This window comes from Protopterus annectens, chromosome 3.part0 (genome assembly GCF_019279795.1).
Source record: "Protopterus annectens isolate FY-2018-M chromosome 3.part0, PAN1.0, whole genome shotgun sequence".
In the NCBI taxonomy this organism is placed as follows: Eukaryota; Metazoa; Chordata; order Ceratodontiformes; family Protopteridae; genus Protopterus; species Protopterus annectens.
This window is the reverse complement of record NC_056731.1, coordinates 873,529,927-873,542,459: the sequence shown is the minus strand read 5'-3', so window position 1 is coordinate 873,542,459 and position 12,533 is coordinate 873,529,927.

The following is a 12,533-nucleotide window of genomic DNA, read 5'->3' as shown; positions in this document are numbered from 1 at the left end:
AGGGGATAACAGTTGCAGTTGTCCAGTCAGCTGGGATGCAGCCAGTGTTTACAGTATGATGGCAAGGAGTTCCCAGTGGTATTATTAATCCTTGGTGGATCCCATGTAGGATTCAGCCTGGAATGTTAGCATGTTCAGTAGATGCTGTATATCTCCCATAGAGAGGACAGTTGTGAATGGCTCTGTAGATCTGGAAGGTATGGGACAGATTGCATGAATGTTGTGTGGCACATGTGGTGGGGACAGGGGAGTGAAGTTGATGCAGAACCTGTGGGACAACAGGTTAGCTATGAGTACAGACCCATTATATGTGGTATCATTATGTATGAGTTCACAGAATTTCTGGGCCTGTCCTCAGAGGTTACACATGTAACTACATTGTGCGCTATGGTGCTGCTTTGAGAGGGAGTCTGATTTTGTCACATACTGTTTCTACACGATGTCACACAAACACTACGTGCTTGTTTTAGCTCAGTAGGTTGTGTCTCCATTTTAGTGGGCACTCTCACCTCAACTGTCACACAGCAATGTCCACCTCTTATTGTACAGCCTGCTAATGACAATTGTCCACCATGCAGAATCTCATGTTCCTCCTGTCAGGTACATTCAAGTCTATGCAGCTGTACTGCTGTTTTCATAATGCATGGGTGCAGAGCTCTGCATATTCAGCTGTCCCATCTATGGGAGGAGGTGCAGTCACGCTATGTACACCATCCCAAAGGGGATAATACATTACTTTGTTGAAGTATATTTCTGTAATTTCTGCAAGGGGGGTTAAGTCTGATAGTTTTAATGAGACTAATCTGTGGTCAGATCTCACCAGGGAGGACCTTACAGTGGGGGGCTGCAGTGGTCACCCATATTGGGAAATAAATGAAGCACTGGTTCACCTCCCCTTGTGGGGATGTCATGCCACTGATCCAGGACATTGTAATTAAGGACATGGACTAACCTTTGTGAAAGTGAACATCAGCATGACTAATCAACACAATTGGTGGTTACTTAATGTCACCCGAAACCAAAGTGTACTGATATATATTGATAGACACACATACATTCAAATAAGCACAATGGCTGTCTGAATTCATAGAGCTCCTCTCCTGTAGCTGGCAATGACTTGATTAGGAGGCCTTCCAGCAGTGAATAGCACCTGCAGTGTCTCTGGGAAAGAATAGTGTTTCACTAAATCTGGATGTGTCTATCCTTAATGAATATGTATACACCACCTGCATTACCTTGCACACTGTAAGTTTGAGGTCTGAACATGTGGAAGGACGTGTAGTGTCATATGGCTGTGGTGGTGTCCACAGCTGTGAACCCAGGGTCTTTGCACAAATGTCTGCAAATTCCAAGTAGGGGACATTGTCCACAGTGTGGGGTTTAGTGTTGCCATTCCCAGTGTGTAGCAGCATAACCGTGATGTTGTATGAAGATGGCATTCTCATTGGAAAGTTTCCCCTACAGATAGTGTCTATAAGATGCAATGTAAGGGTGTCAGCAGCCTTGGCCAGTATTCAAAATCCCAGGAGTGAGAGATGACAAAGTCACCGGCATAGCAGGTACAAGCAAGCAAAATCTGAGGGTAATGCTACTCAGTGCTAGAAGTCTAAACCTCAAAAAGCACTCACTTGAGGCACTCCTTAAGATGGAGAACATTGACATCTGTGCAGTGACAGATACCTGGTTCAAGGCTCCAGAGAGCACCCCTGCATTACCAAGCTGTAATTCATACCACACCTTTCGGCCACCTATCCTGGACCAAAACGCTAAAGGAGGAGGCATGTCCATATTCATTAATGATATCCACACCTCCAGGCTAGTTGCTCAACATAATGCATCTGAAATTATTCAAGTGCAACTAACACTGGGCAAGACTGCAATCCAGGTTGTAGCTTGTTACAGATCCCCTGTCATGCCCCAGGATGCCCACTCCATATTTCTTGATATACTGGACAGTATTAAGGTACAGCCCAATATCCTAATAATGGGAGATTTCAACTACCCCACCATCAACTGGGAAAACTACTCATGCACTAACTCATTTGCTCAACGTTTTCTGGAATTCATAAATTCCAATGCCCTGGATCAGCTTGTCCATACCCCCACCAGGAACAGCAATATCCTGGACTTGGTCATTACAAATATGGGTAACTGATGCTCCATGCCAGTGGTCAACTCCTCGCTGGTCAGATCTGACCACAAGCTAATCACCCTAGACATCTATATCCCGCCCCCACCCCCCATTAAAGAAACCACCATAAGAAACTTCTCCAAAGCCAACTTCATGCTTCTTAAGACAGAAGTGGCAAACTTCATGACACCCAGACAGGAAGCAGAGGTATAACTCCTGAATTGTATACAAATGAACTGTATAAGCACATGCGCAAGTGCATGGATTGTGACATCCTCAATAGAACCAAGATGCTATCCTCCAAAAAAAGGAAGCCAATCTGGTGGTCCCCTGCCATAAACAAACTACAACAAAAGGAAGGGAGGTCATAGTCTCCCTATACTCATCACTCATCAGACCAATGATTGAGTACAATGCCCCATTCGGAATGTATCTGACCCGACACTTGCAGCAGCTGGAGAGGCCACAAAAGTTCCTCACCAAAAGGATAAAGGGTCTCAAACATCTGTCCTATGCTGCCCGACTGAAAGAACTCCAGCTCTATACAGTCGCTTACCGCTTGCTCAGAGGTGACCTTTGCCTAACATACAAGGCCATGTCAAACCCAGATTTGATGAATATGCTTCACCTCAAAAAATCTAGATCTGTCAGAGCCACAAGGGCGGGAGACTTAAACCTCGACACGGCTATTAATAGAACGTGCTGGAGGGATAGATTCATCACCCAAAGACTCCCTATGCTGTGGAATAAAATCCCGGTATATGTGAGGCAGAGCACCTCGCTGGCCTTGTTCAAGAGAAATCTTGACCAATGGATGGGAGATCGCAGATATACCCCAGGGATTACCTCAGTGTCACTGCTCGACAGAGGCACAGCAAAATAATGGGTATAGTTCCCCATACTAAAGGGGTGGCGTAAGCCACAAAACTATGGGCTAGGCTTGTAAATGCCCTCGGGCAGATAGCCTAGTATGAACCTATGAACCTATGAACCTATAAGAAGCTGTTGCAAAAAAAAAGAGTAAAATCCCATGATTCCAGGAACTCCCCTGTCAGCCTCAGCAAGAAGCTGAGATCTCTCATAAAATCCTCCAACGCTAGTTATGAAAATAAAATCACCACTGATTATAAAGACAATCGCAAAGCATTCTACAGCTATGTCAAGAATATCAATGGTACTATGTCAAGAATATCAATGGCAACACTCAGATCTGCTCTGAGCTATAGCACAATGGCACTAGATATACAGAACCAACTGATATTGCCAACATCCTGGCTGATAGACTCAGTGGAAACTTTACCCCCACCCCCCAAAGGCCCTATCTCTATACTGGAAGAATGCAAAGTCCCTGTAATCACGGATGCACAAGTAAAGACTGCACTCCACAAAGCCAAGAATACAGCATCCATGGGACCAGACAACATCCCAGGCTGTGTCCTTCATGAACTATAGAATGAATAAAAGGTAGAGCATGTCTCCTAAACCTGACTGACTTATTTGATGCAATCATCAGAGCTGTGGACAAGGGTAAGGTGGTGCACACAGCCTATCTTGACCTCACCAAGGCTTTCAACACCATCCCCCACTTTGGAATTATAGATAAACTCACTAGACTGGGCATAAATCTCTATGACACAAGATGGGTGACCAACTGGCTCACTGACAGAACCCACACAGTAAAAGTAGTCAACTCCTAATCTGACTTCAGGCCAGTGACAAGTGGAGTACCACAGGGTTCAGTCCTGGGTCCTCTCCTGTTTGGTATTTACTTCTCAGAAGTCCAGGCTAATACAGCAGGTCTTTGGCTAATGAAGTTCACAGATGACTGCAAACTAGGAGCCATAATAGAATTGCCTAATAATGTGGACATTCTACAAAGGGGCCTCACTGAGACTGAAGCTTGGTGTCAAAGTCATGGCCTCAAGCTCAATGCCAATAAGTGCATTGTCAGGGGTGGAGCCTAGATGCAAGTGAGAGCAGTGAATTTTGAGAGCTCCATAAACTAGTATAACAATATAGGAAAATTTTATTATTTTCAAGTTTAAAACATCAGAAATCTATAGATAAACTACTACATAAATAACAATTTTGGTGGAGATATACAAAAATTTTCCTTTCAAGTAACTTGGAGATATATTGAGTCACTGAATATGAACAACTGAAGGAATTTTCATCCAGATGCTACTATGAAAAAAGAACTGCAATTGATGACATCTACCTTACAGGAACTATCTTTGAATATGGAGGGCTTTAAAAATGACTTAGAAAACCTCAAATTAAATTCTCAAAAACAGACTGATACTCTTAAGGAACTATTACAGCAACACCATACAAAAATAACAAATATAAAGACTTATCTAAATGACATTGAAGGGAGACTCAAAGAGGAAGAATTCCAAAAAAGAATTTCTGCTTAAACAGAATACATGTCTGCTTAACAAACTTAGAAAACAGGGAAAGGAAAACAACATACGGATCTTTGGTCTGCCTGAAAACACTGAAGGTGAAGACATTACTTCATTCTTAACATGGATTCCTGAATTTTTAGACTTCAAAGATGGACTTTCATTTGGAATTGAAAGGGCTTATGCAGCACTGAGGAAACTTGCTTCTAACTCAATAAATACTCCACCTAGATCCATAGTTATAAAATTTCTTTCATTTCTGGACAAGGAACTAATATTAAAATCTGCTTGGAGAAAATCACCCTTAAAATACAATCAAAGCATGATAAGGTTTGACAATGATTATTCTTCTAGAATACTAAAACAAAGGAAAAAAAGTCTGGCCAATAATAAAACTGTTGAAACAAAACAACATTAAAGTCAATATAAAAATACTTTTTGCCAATGAGATGAGAACCTTATTACTTAGAAGAAGCTACTATATTCATCAAAAACAACAACAGAGTGCCTATCCCAGAAGAAATTAAATGGATGGCCCCTACTCTTAAAAGAATAAAAGAAACAAATCCTTGGACTGATGTTAGAAAGAAGAAACAAAAACTGATTCCAAGATAGTTGTCCCAAAAAATTAACTCTTACAACTACATCTGTCAAAGTATCAACTGATATGGTACATCACTTGTCATCTGTTTTTATTTAAAAAAGGAGGGTTTCTTAAACAACCGAGAAACAGTAATGATTTATTCAGAATGTTCAAAGAGTCCAATAATTCTTCACAAACAAAGTAGGTCAAGCTGGGTTACTATTTACATTATATATAAGCCAAACAAAGCAACATATAATACAAGCATAGAAGTTTCTGTTCACCTACTTGGACTCAATGAAAACTTATCTTGTTTGTTTTTCATTGATTTTACTTATACTTTAAGTAATTAATTAACTAATACAACAAGGTACCATTCATCAGAGTTCAGACTCAAATGTAACAAATTAACATCATATATAACAGCAATAACAGTAGAGTGTTTTGAAAAAAAAATGCTGTCATGGAGACTAATGCCTTCTTCAGTTAAAGTAAAACTGTCTTTCGGCTTTTCCCGGTTAGGGGTCGCCACAGCGGATCTCCAGTCCGCTAATGATTGGCAGTAGATTTTTACATGCTGGCTTGCCGAGCCTAATGCACAACCTTCAATGAAGGAACACCCATTCATGCATGTCGACACACAGAAGACGCTCTAACTGAGAATCGAACGTGCAACGTCTAACTGTGAGGTGACAACGCTACCGCAGCACCACCACCGTGGTTTGCCTTATTCAGTTAAAGTATGGATTAGAAATGTTATGTATATCCTGGTTAAATAATAGTAGCAAGCTCTTAGTACAAATGTCATCATTATTCTGTCTAAATATAGTTAATATCAGTTATGGCAGGTATCACAGCTACGAGTGCTGTTTGATCAGTCCTGATATGGTGTGCATGGATGTAGCTGTGTCTGGTAGCTAGTACAAATGTCATTATTATTCTGTCTAAACATAGTTAATATCAACTATGGCAGGTATCATAGCTTTAAGTGCTGTTTGAAGTACTGATATGTGTGCATGTAAGGATGGAAATATACTTATAACAAATAAGAAACTAGAAGGGGCTCATAATTTAAAGTCTATGGACTGTATAAACATACTTGGAAGGAGCTAATAATAAGAATAAGCATTACCGCTTGTGATCTGTTAACTAACTAATCAACAGCTAAAAAAACACGCACACAATAGCTATGCACTATACTATATGATTTTAGTAAATTTAGACATAAAATATATAATCGTCATAGAAGATGAAGCAGTCTGCTGAATTTAGATATTAAAGACAGGATTTAATAATATGGGTGTGTGTATAATAACACTACTGTCTTAACTTGTAATAAATGACATACACTACATTGAACATCAAGGGGAAGCATGATGATTTTCTTTTATAAGTAAATATGCATAACAAGTCATGTAATTGCTTTAACTTGAATTGTAGTTCTTGTAACCCATCAAACTGACAAAGTTGTTCAAGAGAAACAATAGAAGCCTGAACTTGAAATGCCACAGAATATAACAATCATATTCTGAACAAATAGTATTAAATTAACAATAATTACTCAGTTTAACCTTTGCTGATTATACAAAATAGAATGGTGTCATTTAAATCTTTCAGTATATGCCATAAAATAGCAATTTATGAATACAGAAAGGGAATTTGTAATCATTAATCACAATAAGTGAATTTGTTGTTTTTAACATACAATTTCACTCATTTTATACTAAGAAATGACAGATATGAAAATCCTTATGTGAAGGAAATGGGGGGAAGTGAGATGCACTGATAATTAAAATGCACTAACGTTCATCAATATTCAAATAAAACAAACTTGATGCTTTAAGTAAGTTAGCAACAAAGTGATTACTTAAATGCTGGCAAACAATGAAATATAACTTCTGATATATCCAGTAAAATACATTGTATTATAAACATTAGGTATAAATATTATTACCATCTATTTACGTTAAGTAATACGTTTTGAAATACTTCATCAACAAAGGTGAATATGTTAAATAACTGTGTGATATAATATTTTATTGAGGTTTTATATATGATACATCCTACTTTACTGATTGAATTGCTTATCATCTATCTTTCATGTAATTATTAATTGCTTATACAATAAGTAGACATTTATATTGCTTAGTATTCTGTCTAATCTACAATATTACTATATCTGTTCAAAGTAATATAAATATTGCTTATTCCTATTACAAATATTTTCCGTATGACAATTCAATTTATGGAGCTCAGATGTACTAGATTATCAAGGTATGAGTGATAATCTCATGGACTTAGGTTTATCCATCAGATTAGGAATGATTTTCATTCAATGGCTAGTGGGGATCTTAGTTTTGTTAACATTTATTAATTTAAATTTTTTTATTTCACAAAAACATTTTTCAGTATGCCTGACCATAACATTATTTATTGGTAAACACCCAATGTATAAAACTAATAATTTCCTTTAAAAGCTCAAACATATACTTTATAGTTACTAGCGGAATCACAAAGACGCTGGAGACATGAATAAATTCCACACTTTTAATGAAGGTTTAGCACTTTCATCTAGTACAACTCAGAATACACCTCCTAGTGCTTTCAGTAGCTGTTACTGGTGTTTCTTATTAACTTGTAACAGCTACTGAAAGCACTAGGAGGTGTATTCTGATGAAGTCTAGTTGTATTAGATGAAAGCGCTAAACCTTCATTAAAGGTGTGGAATTTATTCACGTCTCCAGCATCTTTGTGATTCCGCTAGTAGCCTTTTGGATTCATTTCGTTTTGGTTGTAGTGGCTACTTGGACTTTTTTTCATATACTTTATAGTTATCAGAGGAAATGCTTAATAGTCAGAATAAAACAAAAAAATACATAGTCTAAATAACCTAAGATGGATTTAACTTTATTATCTTTAAATACCAATGGCTTAAACAATCCCAGCAAGAGATCAAATCTACTGAAATATTTAAAACTGAAAAAGCACAAATTGTCTTCCTTCAAGGAACTCATTTCAAAACTACTGTCCCATCAGTCTGACGAGCCTGATCTGCAAGGGCATGGAACGCATTATCATGGAACTTATAAACAAAGACATTGGCAATCTTCAAACAATGGACCCCACCCAGTTTGGGTTCGTGAAGGGCCGATCTTGTCTCCTGAACCTGATCGACATCTTTGAATCAGTCTCCAGAGCTGTGGACGAGGGTAAGGTGGTCCACACAGCTTATCTGGACCTTGCCAAGGCCTTTGACACCATCCCCCACTCTAGAATCATAGATAAACTTGCTAAGCTGGGCATAAATCCCTATGTCACTCGATTGGTTGCCAACTGGCTTACTGACAGAACCCAGACTGTAAAGGTAGCCAACTCCAAATCCAGCTCCAGACAAGTGACAACTGGAGTACCTCAGGATTCAGTCCTGGAACCGCTCTTGTTTGGCATCTACTTCTCTGAAGTACAGGCCGACACTAAGGGACTCTGGCTAACAAAGTTTGCAGATGACTGCAAACTGGGAGCCATTACTGTATCCCCAAATGATGTGGATATTCTACAAAAGGGCCTTACATTAACAGATGCTTGGTGCCAGAGCCATGGGCTCTAACTTAATGCCAAGAAATGTATAGTTATCCCCTTTGGGAAAAAACATGTACGCATGAATTACCACATAGGTGGCAGTACACTAAACACCGAAAGTGTGATGAGAGACTTAGAGACACAGGTGAACACTGGTCTCACCTTCAATAACCACATTGCCACAAAAGTCATGAAATCCTTCTATGTGGCACACCTCATCACTAAGGGCTTTTCACCCAGAAAAAAGGAGGTAATTGTCCCACTGTACTCATCCCTCATTAGACCCATTATAGAGTACAATGCCCCGTTTGGTATGTACCTCACAAGACATATGCAACAGCTGGAAAGGCCACAGAAATGCCTCACTAAAAAAATCACAGGCCTAAAGCAGATGCCCTATGCTGACTGTCTAAAAAAACTCCATCTATACTCTGTGGCATATCGTCTACTCAGAGGTGATCTCTGCTTAACATACAAGGCCATGTCAAACCATGAGCTATTGGACATGCTCCACTTAAAGAAATCTCAATCCCTCAGAGCCACACACTCCAGGGATCTAAACCTTGTCATCACAATGAACAAAACATGCTGGATGGATAGGATCCTGACCCAAAGACTCCCCATACTCTGGAATAGACTACCCATACATGTCAAGCAGAGCACCTCCTTGGCTGTCTTCAAAAGGAACCTTGATGATTGGATGGGATATAGGAAATTCACCCTGGGGATCACATCAGTCGCCCTGCTAGACAGGGGTCCAGGGAAGTACATATTGTGGGAAGAAATACCCAGGGAATTGTTATGGCTAGGCTTGTATAGGCCCTAGGGCCAATAGCCTAGTACCAACCTAAGAATCTATGAACCTGTAAGTATGAAGATAAATAAGGCAGTATGGCATTAGTAATAGTTAAATGTAATAACAGAATATGGACCTTAGCCAATCTATACTGGTTCCCTGGCATTGGAACAGGAACTGTTAAAAAACACTTGGATTTAATTTTCAATAATTATAAAGGCAACTTAATATTAGGAGGAGATTTTAACTGTATATTTGATATTTCTGAAACTACAAATAAAAGACCACTGTGGACATCTGCTGTATCAAAATCTTTAAACAAGTGAGTAGAATCATTTCATCTTGTAGATACTTTAAAATTTAAAGAGGATAAATATTTGCTGTTTTCCTATCAATAATCACAGATTTGGTACCCAAACTAGAATAGATAAAATATTTCCTGCCCATGACTTACACTCTGAAATCATTCATTTCTCAATCACTCCCTGCCCCTTTTCAGACCACACTTCATTGATACTAAAACTTCAGAATGGGTACAAACCATTAATCTTTAACTCCAGAATTCCAGCATACATAACTAAAATTAAAGAGTTCAAACCCTGGTTATTATCTGAATCACACTTATTCTTAGATATTAATTAAACCACAGAGATAAATAAAATAACGATATGGGACTCATTAAAAGCTTACATATATGGTAAAACCCTAACTTGGTATAAAAAAATCAGAGAATGGGATTCTGAATTATTAGATCTATAATCCAAACTTTTGTTAGTAAAATCTGAAAAAAATCAAAATTATTTGAAGATGAAAAAGAAAGTAAAAGTATTAAACAATACATACAATGAAATTCAAACACATAAATCTAATTTATCTTCAGAAAAACTAAAAATTAATACCTTGGCCACTTCTCCCAAATATCGATATCATTTATCCACAAGAATTAAAATACAATCAAAAGCTAATAACATTAAAAGTATCTTCCATGAAAAGAAAGGGAAAAATGTCTCGGATATAGGTGACTTTCCTGATGCCTATAGAAATCACTATATGGAACATTTCCAAAAAGAATATATATATATATATATATATATATATATATATATATATATATATATATATATATATATATATATATATATATATATATATATATATATATATATATATATATATATATATATCAATTAAATCTAGATGAAAAATGTTCTAATATAAAAAAAACAGAAAAATTAAAAAAAGATCTGCAAGCACCCATATCCTGCAAAGAAATTGCAGATACAATAAAAGAGGGTAAAAATACTAAAGCTCCATGTATAGATGGCATAATTATGGAAATATATAATCGTTTTCCTTCAAAGATACTATACCTCTTCCATAAACTCTATTAGAAATTCAGTCACAAGCTTTAATACCACCCTCTTGGAGATATTCCTTAATCACACCAATCCTAAAGGAAAACAAATCCCCAAACCTCTGTACCTGATATAGACCTATATCATTATTAAATAATGACTATAAGATATTTATTACAACGTTAACTAACATAATGAAAATACCACTATCCATAATAATAAATAAAGATCAAACCGGGTTTATTTAGCATAGACACACACATGACAATATTAAAAGGATAATTTCTCTTATAGATTATGTTAATAAAGAAAATAAAGAAACACTCACAATTGGCTTAAATATAGAGAATGCCTTTGATTCCCTAAATTGGGACTATTTATTCAAAATCCTAATGCTATTTGAATTTCCTGCATCCGTTGTTCATCTCCTAAAGAATATATATACAAATAATTTAGTGTATGTCAAGTTAGGTCCTTTTACCCCTGAATCTATACATATAACAAAAGGCACTAAATAAGGATGTCCCATGTCACCGATTCTATTTGTTCTGGCTATTAAATTATTGTCAGATTCAACTAGTAACAATATAAAAATCAAAGGAATAGTTGTTTATGAACAATGCAATTCTAAAATAATGCTATTTGCTGATAACATATTACTAACATTATCTAATAAAAAAAGAGACTTTAATAGCATTAGATATATTAATTGAGAAATTTCACTTGACTTCAGGACTCCATTTCAATAAATCAAAATCAAAATGTTTATTTTAAATTAAAAAAAGAATTGCGGACTAAAGGGATCACATCATAGGGAAACAAGAATCTACCTTAAAATATCTAGGAATTGAGTAATGTAAGGATAACAATGAATTAATCTCAAAACACTATAATAATATAATCAGTACAATTAAAATCTATGTGGAAAAATGGAACAAAATAATATTAACATTTGAAGATAGACTACAGTTAATAAAAATAGTTTTACTGCCCAAGATCATATATATATATATATATAGCCTTGGCAATACAACTGTTTCCAGAAAGGAATATACTTAAAGAAATAAATTCATGCCTAATAAAATTTTTATGGTTTCCCAAAAGAAACGGAATAGCTTTAATACATCATATAGGACCATGGAAACAGGGAGGATTAAACTTTCCTGATATAGAAACATATATAAAAGCATCAATATCTAAAACAATCTCAGATTGGATAAGTCCAAATTACTCTGCAAATTGGAAAGAATTACTAACTGTAATATAAATAAATGAATTTGATTTACAAAAAAAAAAATTTCAAATAGATAAAAGCAATTTGCCATGGTACATATTATGCATTAGTATGCAATATAACATAACTAAACCCACTAAAACTCGTATGATTAATTATTACATTGACTCATTTAGGAAAATTATTAATGCAAATATAGATTTAAAAATCTGGCTTGATCTTTTAACACCATTTATAGTCACAAAGAACTTTCCACATAAAATATATAGAGAAATTATTTATTCCTGGAAACAGAAAGGATTTGTTTGCTGGCTCTAATGTATCAAATAACTAAAAGTTTTAGATATGCAAGTAATAAAAACAACATACAAAATTCCACAACAAGACTGGCTAACTTTACAGAGTATTCTGTCATGTTCGTAAGATTTAAGTAGAACAATTCACAATTCT